Below are 9,634 nucleotides of genomic sequence, written 5' to 3'. Positions count from 1 at the left end.
ACTCTTCCTGGAATTTTTTTCCACTTAGTGCCAGGTTAGTCAGGTTTGGCATGGAACACAAAGCATCTATGAAGTGATGTGAAGAGGCTGATGTTGGACACCTAACATCGTAAAGCGTGACAGCTTTGACCTACATGTATACAAAAGTGATTCATACAGGTACATTACAAGACTGAGTACACTTTTTTTTTTAAAGACTGCAACTGTAACTTGGTGCTTTGATATGTGTATGGCTATGGTCAGGTGACAATTGCTCTGGGCTTTATTTCGTCAAATATATAGGATTTGGTTAAGGGTTGCAAATAGGTTTGAGCCCTGGTTTAGTGATAGGTATACATGTTTACACTTAGGCTCAGCTCAGTCAGGTTTGGCATGGAACACAGAGGCTGATGACAAGATGACATCCATGAACCAGAGAGTTAGGACCTATATGTATGCAAACAGTGATTCATACAAGTACATTACCAGAGTACTTGTTTTTATTGAAGGACTGCAAATATAATTGGGTGCTCAGATATACCTGTATGTGTATGTCTATGCTCTGCTGAGAATCGCTCTGGGCTTTACCTATAGTCATATATAGTACGTCATATTAATAGGATTTGATGAGGCTACAAATAGGTTTGACCTTACGTTTACTGTTAGGGTTAGGTATAGTTGTTGGTGCAGGGTTAAGTTAAGAATTTGGTTAATGCAAGATAGTAAGCACAGAAAATGTATCAATAGAGCATGCATTGAAAAATCAAATGTCTGACTTTAACCATTACAGCCGTGGTGCATTTCATTTCTGCAAATTCATTAAAGTGATTGCATCTATCCAAAACATTTATCCACAAAAAAACATAGCATGCTGAGTGAAACCCAGCAAATCTTAAACACAACTTACATGAAGTTAGGTTCATTTGTCAAATAGACTCTTCGTCTCCATTAATTCACATATACTGTATGCTTATACTTATAGATCTACATGTATGATCCTCTTTATATACATTTTGCTTACTCTCATCATGTGATGTGACTGGTGAGGGACACTCAACACCATGAAGGCAGAGAGTCTAGATCTGTACAAACAGTGAAACACTGGCAGATTTGGGGATGGGGGGGGGGGGGGTGAACTTGGATCATAACACATAGGTTACAATGTAAAACGTGTACTATATAGAGTAAGCCTTTGACTGTATTGACATAAAATTACCTGTTTTAAAGTTGACCAATCATCCACAAGTAATCTGTATGTTTGGGGTTCCTTGTCGCTTTATATTTTCAAGAAGGTTTTTTATGCTTATTTTATATATATTCCAGCTGTACACATATCACTTTTTTAGGAGATTGGTACACTTTAATGTTGAAGCACCGAAAATGTCACGGCATAATGAATATGTGTGCTATATACAAGAATCCACCATCACTATTGTTATATAGGTATTATTAGTATTAGTAGTAATAGTAGTAGGAGTAGTGGCGTAGTAAAAGTATTGGTATTAGTATTATTAATATTAACATTATTATTACAATATGTATTTTCACTCACCTTGGACTTGTTTCCTTCTTTAGCAAGAACTACATAGAAGTCATTGTCTAAGACTGTTCTGAATAGTGAAAATTTCTCGAGAGAGGGATCAGAGCATATAATCTCCGCTAAATCATGTGATATAGTTGGTCCAAGCATGTAATCATTCACTTAAAGATCGATCTTAAAATAAACAAACAAACAATGATGATATGAGAGAATCCGACAGCGTCCATTGTTAAAGTTTAAGACCACCTGAAATGTTGTTTATGCTGCTGTCACTGGGCCTGCATAAATATTGTCTTACCTGGTATTGAATGATTACAGAATGTGTCCATATCAACAGAGTAGTGCTATGATTTATTTTTGCAAAGGAAGATCTTGTATAACATTAAGTCAGTAATGCAGTATGGTAAAATATTGCCATTTTCATAGGGCCCCCAAATTGACCCTCCATCAAAACTGCTGTTTATTATGCCATTTCAAGAAGATGGCTTATTTTCTGACTAATAAAACCTATTAGTACAAGTTAAGTATTACTGTTTATCATATGATTTGATTATATCACAGATTATCAGGTATACAATAAGGTCATGGATGTAAGAGAGAGTTTTTAAAAAGACATACCGGTATTATAGACCCATTCTTCAAAAACGCAAATCTATAGACGCCTGATGGATTTGCAATTAGAGGGGAATTCCACCCTGATATTAAGTTGGTTTTAATACAAGCAGAAAATGCAAAAAATTATTACCGGTAAGGATAATTTGAGCATTAAAATAGGAAAGTTATGAATTAAAAAAAAGTTGTTATCGGTGAAACACAAATTGGCGACACTGTGACGTATCATGCGAGCTCCTCTCATATTTGCTCTGTACAGAAAATTTCATGAACTTTCATTTTCTTACCAGAACAGATTTGTTTCATAAAGGGGTTGTATAAAAACATACTTGCAATAATTACATTTAGGGAAATGCACGATTGACAATTTTGTAAAGGGCAAAAATAGATTTCAACAGTTTTTTAGTACAAGGGAAAAAGAAGGGGAGCTCCCAAGATACGTCACGGAAATACAAATTTGTCTCTGATTAATTGCACCTTCAAAAATTGATAAATTTATCATTTTAAATCGTTTTGTGCTCACACTTTAACTGACCTGTTTATCTCATTTATCTGTTTCTATTCAAACCAACTTAATATTAGGGTGACTTCCCCTTTAAGTAATAATACTTATCAATATATGTTGTAAGATATCAAACTTACCACATCTACATATAGTCCAGTGAATACATAAGCTGCTATGATGTGTGCTGTCCTGAAGTCTATTTTCAGAGGTGACACTCGGCCCCTCAACAAGGCTACGGTATCTAGGTCCTGACTCTCAAAGGATACATCAACCAAGAAATCCATCTCCTCTTGGTTTGTGGTGTTACCCTGAACCATACATTTCATGATATGATTTGCAATGGTTTTGTCCCGTGATACAGTGAAGTACAGGAGATACCTAAAAGCTTCCTTCCTAGGCAGCACTACTTGCTCAATCAGCCTGTTGAATTCATAACGATCTAATTCATACAAGGAAGCAAGATGGACTCCAGCAAAGTACTCCTGAAAGAGTTTGTGTGGAAAGAAGATTTGAGACTGCAGATCAATACTGCTCTTATCATTTATAAATGACTTTCTTTTCTCTAACACCCCTACTCTGCAAGCTGTTTCCAAGGATTCTAAACACTGTTCAAAATCATCTGCTTTGAAAACATCAGTGTTTTCTTGTAGCCCGATGAAAGCAACTTTTGCAACTGGTTTCAAGAGCTTCTCAATTCGAGAGAGATATTCTTTGAATGATTGGCTGCCTAAATCTGTGATCATTTTCTGAGCATAATGCACCCTCAGGAATTTAAACCTTTCATCAAATATTTGTGAAAATGTTCGAAATGACTTTAACTTTTCTTGTTTTTCGTCACCAAGTTCTCTCCACATAAGACAGAGCATAGCTATGTAGATAGGATGTGGGGCCATATACTCAGATATGATGTCACTTTCTTTGGTTAACTGGATAAGCTGTTCTGCTTTGGCCACATCGTCTTCAAAGTACTTGTGAATGTAAACCTCCACATTCTCCTTGCTAAAACCTTCCACATACAGGAAAGTGTAGAGTTTCCTTAGACTCTTATCCCATGTAAACTCTGTGACCTTCCTTGGGCGACTGGTCACCAACACCGGGCAAGCGTCAAGTTCATCTGAACGAAGAATGTCTATAAGTGCAATGTCACCTCTTTCTGAAGAACTTCCTCTTGCCTTGGTTTGATCTGTGGACTTTGGCTGGAGACATTCTGACTTTGAACCAACTTTCCTTTGCTGTACAACCTTGCCATCAAACTCATCTAATCCATCAAAAGCAATGAATACATCTTTTGCATTTGAACGGATGTACTCAGTGATCTGGCAGGCTGTTGCTGGGTTGTCCTTTGAAAGATACGACTTGGCAATCTCACCGATCGTGTATTGCTTGGCTTCACAAAGAGGGACAACAAGTACCCACACAAACTTTGGGAGAACAGGACTATCATTTATCCAGTCCCAGGCAATCTTAGAACAGAATGTTGTCTTTCCAGCTCCAGCCTCTCCCTGAATCATGATCCGCTTGGGGAACTCTCCATTGACTTTGAGGTCAAAGAGATCCCTGTACTCAAGTGGTCGCTTGTGTTCTCTATATTTCTCTTTTAGGAGAAGGTTCGTGTACATGTCGTTGAATGGCACAATGGAATCGGGGTTGAGGGCATCAGCTCTGATCATACAGAGAGTTGTCTGGTATTTGAATTTGAAATCATCTGCACATCTCTTGATCTGGTCAGGAGAAAGTGGTTGAGTCTGTGATCCTGATATTGCAACAGAAGTACCTTAAAATCAAATAGCATTAGTGTGAGGATTTATGATTTAGATCAACAGAAATTTTCTGAATATCAAAATGTTTCATTAATATTTTAAGGATATTCAATACACACACCTGATCATATGAACAATTTGTGATGCATTTATTTCTTTACAATTTTACATTTTCAATTTGTATTATTTCTGCTGTTAGAGGGTGTGTCAGGAGCAGCTATAGTACATGGCCTATGGTGGCTTATAATACAGACTCCTTTTTACGACTGACCAGGGGGTTTTTCACTAAAGCCCTAAAATCGATCTAAAATCGATTTGATCGATTTTAAGGGCCTAAAATTGATTTCAATTTTAGCAGCAGTTTCACTAAATAAATAAAATCGATTTTGGCCTTAAAATCGATTTTAAGTTAGTGTGTGATCCATATCAATTTTAAATCAATTTTATTCTTATTTATTGCATTATTGATATGCTATGTTCAGCATTCATTGGTTTCAAAGGCGCAAGTGTCGGCTAGCTTCAATTTGAACATACATCTGAAAATGAAGAATTATGTTCTTGGGGGAACAAATCTTTGTTCATAACCAATTTTTTTTTTAAATCATCATAGTTAGGCATTATCAATACCAAATGTGGCACTCTGGAGGGAGGGGGGGAGCACATTGGCCCATTTTTTTCTTCAAAAATACATGGGCGGCCCATTTTCCCCTTAACCCTATCTAGCCTGGGGGGGGGGGCCTTATCCAGCCGGCGGCACGGGAGGGGGCCCAATTCGTGAGACAATATTTAGCAGCGAAACAGCCGGCCGATAATTCGCTCAGTGGGGGGGGGGGGGGGGGCCCTCGAAAATTTGAAAAATCAAATTGAGCGCCAAGGGAGGGGGTCCATCTAAAAAAAAAAGGTAGTTAACGTGTTCTTACACGTTTTTTTCTCCAGGGAAGAGGGCCCGGACCCCCCAGGCTATGCAGTTTCAAAATAACCCATGCTAGATAGGGTTTAAGTGCCCCTTTTACATCTGATTAACATCCCTTTTTGTTTATTACAAGTGCACTTTTCCTTCATGAAGTTTGTCCCGTTTCACTTTGTTTTAAAGTTCCTTTTGTTATTTCTAATAACTTTTTATGTTTTCTTCTTAGAAGTGACCCTTTTCCATTTTGTTATGTGCCCCTTTTTCTATATTTTTTTTTATATGCGCTTACAATTATGTGTCCTTATTTCGTTCATATTCTCTCTCTGTCTCTCATTAACATAAAACGACACTCCCATCACAACGCTTTGCTTGCCATAATTTTGTTTCTTCATGAACACCCCCCCCCCCCCTTCCCCAAAAAAACAATAAATAAAGAACAAAAATGAATAAATAAACACCAACTTATAACAATAACTCACCAGCATACAAACACACCATTCTTGAATCACATCATTGCCCTTTATCATCATGTAATTATTATCACCATGTGCTAGCATACAATTTCATCCATTCATCCCCCCCCCCCTTTTATCTTCCTAAAAGACAAAAAATACATACAAAATAAAATTAACACAGATTTTAAAGTATAATCAATATGTTTATGCTTTAATGAATGAAATCTACATTTTGTAAATGATGAGCATAGCAAACACATTCAAGGGATACAATTACAATATTCTAAATGACACAAATAAAAGTGCTCCTATGAAAGTATCAGCCAGTTGTTAAAACTACTGCAGCTGATATCTGCCACTCTCTATTCGAGTTACTTTTATGGAGATTGAAAGAGTAATACTTGTCACAAATATTTCTGTTACTCATACGGTTGTTAATCTAAGGATGATATACATGTACATTGTCATGTAAGGTCACGCAGTCGGTGAGAATGTGGTTTCTTGATGCAATAGTTTGTCTATATGAAATTAATCAATTCTTTTCTATCAGCTTTGACAAAAAATTCTAAGGACAACATAAGTCAGTGTTAATATATTTCCTGCAGGAAAAATCAATCACAATGTTCTGTTGTTTATTTTGTATTTGTTGTTGTGCAATTGCTACAATAGCACTTTAAGCACCAACAGGTAATTATCGATACATAGTCATGCAAGAAGTGCCTCTAGGAAGAGTTCCAAATAGGTCATCAAACTGCTGCTCAGATGAATTGCTAATTAAGAAATTCCAATTTGATATTTTAAGATTTATTGCCATGAACAAAATTATCTATGTAATGGAGTTTGGTAACAATAACCTCCACGACAGAATAATAGCTTTTTATTTCTTCTCTTTTCTTCTGCAAAATTCTAAAATTCAGTTTAAAATGTAGGAAATCTTGGAAGTATCATTAAAACGTTTACTTCCTTTGAAATATTTTATGTTAACATTTTATCAAACCCAAAACCTCAAACTCGATGGCAAAATTTTAGTACCTTGACTAGAGCATTTTTGATAGCTTATAGGAATTAATTTGTAAATCTTAATTTACAAGTAGTGTTGGTTGTAAAAAGTGACCAGTCCATGATACCAAGATCTGTATCTCATTGTGGTTCCTCTTGCTTAAAGCTGGAAAAGGGAGCTTCTATCTGTAGGCTGGCTGATGTTTCATAAGAGGCATAACGTTGCAGGTAATTCAGGCTCTGCAGTCTAGAATAGGAATTGAAAGTTATGTAATAAATGAATCAATAACTAAATACTAGTACAACTTTTCAATCAATCTTCAACTTTTGTATTTATGATTATTTCAAATACTTTAATTGCTAAATAAATAAAGTAGGAGAATAAAAAATAGTTACAGATGATAAAAATTGTTTGCTTTGGATAAAAAAAAAATCCTTTCATTACCATTTGTGTATGTTTTATCTAACAGAATGGGTAAGATGGGTATTAGACTTCTTACAAGGATTATGAAAAATGATAGATCAATTTTGGTAATTGATACTGCTTACCTTTTCAATTTGAAGAGATGGACAATAAATGTTCATTTGTCATGAACTAGCAGTACATGCAGATGCCATAGCTCTTTATTTTGCAACCTAGGATTTAAAACAGAGATACATATATTTGTTATGAAGAGAGCACATCTCAAATGTGTTCAAAAGAATATAAGTACATTTTTATCAGTAATTACAACAGTAATTTACATGTATTCAGTCCAAGACATTGTTACCAACCAAATTGTAAGTTTTAGACATTTGGAAGATTGACTATGGAGTCTAATCTTGATCGCGGATACCCTGCTCTTGAACCAAACACTGTTGTACACAGATTCAATGAACATTCCCCTGTCGTGAGTAGAAGGCAAAGAGGTATAAAACAAACAGAGCAGCTTTCATAATACTCATTACAGTTTGTTCAATCACCTCTTTATTCATTAATTGCTGCCCTATTATTTGTACAATATTAATCAGATCTGGCTGATGAAGTAATTTATCTATGATTTAGACATGTCATAGTTGACTTCCCCCTCACATGGTTTTATCAGTTTGCGATTGTGCGTAGAAAATTTAATGAAAATCAAGATTTACACACTCAACAACAAATAGGTAATCTATTTATACATAGGTCTAGAAGAACCACAAACTTACCTTTGTTTTATTATTGGTGTGCAAATTTTACTAGTAAGAAGATCACTCCACAAGGCCGCTTAGCACAGTACGATCTATAGCTGTACACCTAGACATTGAGCTTGAGTACATTCTGCATATCCAAACCCTTTCCTTGAGCCTGAGGCCAAGGAAGAATGAGAAGTCCAAGACTGTAGAGACACGGCAGAAGAAAACTTTTGAGTCTTGGACTAAAGCCAAGGTCTATTTGGTGGATACGACTTGTGGTCCACTCCATCTTTTAGTCCGACTCTGAAATTAAAAAAAATAATAATTAATTATAGTATAGACTAGTCTAGAGCTTGGAGTTGGACTGTGTTAGGGACCCTATTACCAGGGACGGATCAAGGGGGGGGGGGGCACAGCAAAATTTTCCAAAATGTACTGACCAACAGGGACGTGCCCCCCCCCCCCCCCGCCAAATAAAAAAAAATAAGTGTTACCTTCCGCCCCCCCCCCCCCCCACTTAGCGAATTTGCGGCCAGCGCGATCTTTAAATATTCGGGACCTAAAACAAAAAGAAATGCGCTCTTTACCCCCCCCCCCCCCCCCCCCCCACCTCACTTACAGGTCTACATCTACCCTAGATCTAGATCTATCAAGTATTATGTAGATCTAGACCTAGACTCTAGACTAAATCTACATCTAGATCTAGACCTAGAGTAGATCTAGACCTGGGTCTGACAGTAACGCTCTAGGACCTCTAGATCTAGATCTAGAGTCTAATTTTTTTTCATAAAATTTTACCTTCAAAACAATAATCCTATAGATTTTTAATAATTAGGCCCTAGGCCTAGCCCTATAGGCAGATCTAGACCTAGAGTCTAGATATATCATTTATAAGTAGACCCTAGGCCTAAATCTAGACCTAGCTCTAGATCTATAGACTAGACTAGTCTAGATCTAGAGTCTAGAAAATCTAGACCTAGACTAGACTAGACCCCTAGTCTCTAGATCTAGAACTCTAACTTTTTTATAGGTCTAGACCTTATCAACAAAAACAAGACAATGCTAGACTCTAGATCTAAAAATAAAATAAATAAGGGATAGGCCTAGGGCCTATAGACTATCTAGGGCCAGGCCTAGATCTAGGCCTAGATCTTGATTCTAAGTCCAAATCTACAACTAGTAACATAACTAGTAAAACCACAATACTACTGCAAGAATAAACTAGAGTAATTAGTTTGTACCTGTCTGTCCTAACCGAATAATAAATGTCGTTAGGAAATTACTATTGAACCTGCATGAATTTATATGAATGGGACTGAAATGGTTGAACCGGTGCAATTCGTCCACTTAGACTTAGAGAGTGATAAAATTTGATTTTATTTAAGATTTCGTTCAGTTACACAAAATTGAAATTGCATACTAATGAAAGGAACACTTTTCTTCTTCCAAAATAACAGATTTGTTATCAACAGAATTGATATTTTCAAAGAAAAACAGATTTTACTCACTTTTCAAGGACTCTCACTGTAGTTAAGCAAGGCCATTTTGTGATCGATTTACCCCAAATTGACTAGCCTTGATTGCAGACACCTAAAAATCTATTTTAGCTTAAAATCGATTTGATGAAACAGCTCACATGTATCGGTTTTAAGCTAAAACTGATTCGGCCTTAAAATTGATTTTTAAAATCGAAATCGATTTTAGTTGATGAAACACCCC

General features: G+C 36.3%; 1 long non-coding RNA gene across 1 annotated transcript; it reads right to left on the bottom strand.

Moving 5' to 3' along the window:
• Positions 1-6,444: 6,444 nt before the first annotated feature.
• Positions 6,445-9,634, bottom strand: LOC115921046. The gene is made up of 4 exons (XR_004062715.1): positions 9,424-9,634; positions 7,949-8,218; positions 7,310-7,396; positions 6,445-7,007 (listed from the first exon to the last, which is right to left on the bottom strand). It is a non-coding gene; the product is annotated as an uncharacterized LOC115921046 (long non-coding RNA).

The sequence above is a fragment of the Strongylocentrotus purpuratus genome, unplaced genomic scaffold (assembly GCF_000002235.5).
Source record: "Strongylocentrotus purpuratus isolate Spur 01 unplaced genomic scaffold, Spur_5.0 spur5_scaffold_1, whole genome shotgun sequence".
Lineage (NCBI taxonomy): Eukaryota > Metazoa > Echinodermata > Echinoidea > Camarodonta > Strongylocentrotidae > Strongylocentrotus > Strongylocentrotus purpuratus.
This window is presented reverse-complemented; position numbering and strand designations above follow the sequence as displayed.